At 36.0% G+C, this 3,242-nt stretch overlaps 1 protein-coding gene across 1 annotated transcript in view; it reads right to left on the reverse strand.

The window, feature by feature from the left end:
* LOC107570923 (adhesion G protein-coupled receptor A3-like) overlaps window positions 1-3,242 on the reverse strand; it is a 100,720-nt gene that overhangs the window by 64,769 nt on the left and 32,709 nt on the right. The gene's annotated exons all lie outside the window — the stretch shown is intronic.

Here is a 3,242-nt window from a genome sequence, read left to right on the forward strand (position 1 = left end):
ACACACTCACACACACACACACACACTCTCTCACACACACACACACACACACAATGTTACTGTATTGTTTTGTATGTGGTATTGTTTCTTTGGATTTTTTGACAAAATGTAATAAAAGTAGAAAACTTGTGACTTTACTGTATAATGTTACTGTAAAACACACGTTGCCATGATTTATCGATCATATAATTTTTTATCAGTTTACTGGACTGATGCTAAACTTCAATATTCTTGTTTGAAACAGAAATATTACACCCGAGACATTAAAAGCATACCTTACATGTCAGTTTAGAGTGTCTCTAATGACGCCACAGACACGTCTGAGAACATCCACACATGTGACACAGGAACACTCGCCGAATCACGCTTCACTCCTGCAACACTGACAGTGACACAGACACACGGCAAACCAAAGCATGAACGTCACAGAAAACTAACCGTGAGTGCTGGGTTACTTCAGCTGAAATACTCAGGTCAAACTTCTCTGGATATGGAAATAACAATATCAGCAATATGAAGACTATATCACATTTGCATACACAAATGGACGGGCGTTCGGCTGTATAATTATCAGTGAAAATTAAAACCAGCAGACCATGACAAGTCAAAATTACGGATGACGCAGACCGGTATTTTAGAAAAAAATATTCTGATTTGCAAAAAATACCTAATATTATCTGATTTGATGATGCTGAGTTAAAAAATATCAGTAAAAACTTTCCATCATAGTTTTTTCACCTGTGTGTGTGTGTGTGTGTGTGACAAGTCAAAATTACGGATGACGCAGACCGGTATTTTAGAAAAAATTATTCTGATTTGCAAAAAAGACCTAATATTATCTGATTTGATGATGCTGAGTTAAAAAATATCAGTAAAAACTTTCCATCATAGTTTTTTCACAAAATAAGAATATATATATATATATATATGCATGCTTTAATGCACTTTTTAAAATAACAAAAGCAGTCAAATGTCAAACAAAAAAGACATCCTACAACACCTAGAGTAATAATAATAATAAATTACAATATGTTAAAATACTCCATTTAATGTCAAATAACCTTACAAAATAAATAACAGGTCCCCCCTCCCCCAAACTCAAAACACCCTATTAACTGCTTAGCAACACCCTGGCACCCAAAACACCCTAGAAACACCTTGGTAACCACCCAGAACACCCTATCAACTGCTTAGCAACAACAACAAAAAATCTAAATGTATCATTTAACTCGCAATCTGCAAATGAGTTAAAGATGTTCAAATACTCCATTTGATGTCAGAGAACTAAATAAATAAGCTTTTCTCACAAAATCTGCAATGTGTGTGTTTGGATGCAGTGAAAGCAGAAAACATCAGGCTCGAGTCATGTTTGTATTTTCTTCTGTCTCTGGCTGTAATTCAGGATTATGCGTCAAATAATGTGATCTGAGCTGAGAATGGATAAAATAATTGTGATCTGGCTGATTTTCTGCTAATGGAGAATTCAAGACTTCTTCACTGCACAAGTTATTCTCAAAAGCAAAATGCTACAAAATGCATCATTTTGAGTGAGAAAGTGTGACATGAGAGAGTAAAACAACCACTATTTTTTAAATCAGCAGCTCAAAATGAGTCAGAAACCATTGTTGGATTTCATTCATCAGATATGATGCAGGGCCGTGTGATGATTATAGAGTCAAACTCAGAGCGGTCAGATATCGTTGATGTAACTCTGTAACTCTGCTCTTATTCAGTGTGATAATGTAGCTGTGTATTTCACAGACTCAGATCTCTCCTGTGCGTCTCTGTCTCTCTCTCTAGCGCAGTGGAGATGAAACGCTTCCAGTGTTTCGGCATTCAGAGGCGTTTCTCTGTTTGCTCTTCGGGTTAGTGAGAGGAATAGATCTTTAATGCAGCTCTGCAGATGAGCTGCCTAAACACACACACACACTCACTCTCTCACTCTCTCTCTCACACACACACACACTCTCTCTCTAACACACACACTCTCTCTCTTTAACACACACACACACACTCACACTCACACACACACACTCGATCTCTCTAACACACACTCACACTCACACACTCACACTCAGACACACACACACACACTGACTGTCTTTCTCTCTCTCTAACACACACACACACTCTCTCTAACACACACACTCACTGTCTTTCTCTCTCTCTCACACACACACACACTCTCTCTCTCTCTCTAACACACACTCACACTCACACACACACACACACACACTTTTGGAGTTCTATACAATGACATACTTTTGATTTCTGAACTATTTCTGTGAGGACAGAAAGACGGTGTAATATTTGAATCTGTGTGTGTGTGAGTGATGTGATCAGATTATGATATTATCTAAATCTCCCAGAGGCGACTGACACACGGCAGGCAAATGAAGTCCGGATCAAAATCCATTTGGATCAGAAGTCAGCGGGTCGTTCACTTGTTAGTGTGCGTCAGGGCAGACTGATGATCACTTATACAGACCTCGAGACTGATAGACAGAGATCGGCCTGCGGCGTTTGTCTGGTTTATACTTCACTTCACTCTTCCTCCTCATTAAAGCCATGTCCTGCGATCAGCTCATGATGTACTGAACCCCAAATCTCAAGGAGAAACTTAATGTATATATTCACACACAAACATGGAGTATTATATAACTATCGCATCTGCAAAAAAAAATCTCACAACCAAGATATCATAAATGTAGTTTCATTTTTACGCTAATGTGCATTTACTAAAGGATGATGGGATCTTTCAACACAAAAGCGGGACTCTGAATTAAACCACATGCTTTGTATTTGCATATCATATTGTATTTGTGTTAAGTGTTTCTGTAGAACCTCTTTGAGCCAAAATATTTTCTTGAAGTCCCTCTAGAGATTTAAAGTTAATATTTCAATAATTTAACAACACATTGGCATCTTCTTGGTTCTCTGATGTCGATTAATGTTCACATGACATGCAGGTAAACAAATACAATATTCAAATTCATTTTTTTATTATTTTATTATTTATTATAGTATTGAATTTTGAATGTATTTATTTGCAAATCATGTATTTATTTCCTTATTTCACTTTTATTTAATTACATTTTTGCTTTTTAAAACAAATGTTACAACAAACCAGTGCTATTTTCAAGTTGTTGATAGACTATTATAATTTTTTATATTATTTAGAATTAGATATAATTTTTTATTATATATATATATATATATATATATACCAGGAAGATTATTCC

This window comes from Sinocyclocheilus grahami, unplaced genomic scaffold (assembly GCF_001515645.1).
Source record: "Sinocyclocheilus grahami isolate Dianchi unplaced genomic scaffold, SAMN03320097.WGS_v1.1 scaffold1522.1, whole genome shotgun sequence".
Lineage (NCBI taxonomy): Eukaryota > Metazoa > Chordata > Actinopteri > Cypriniformes > Cyprinidae > Sinocyclocheilus > Sinocyclocheilus grahami.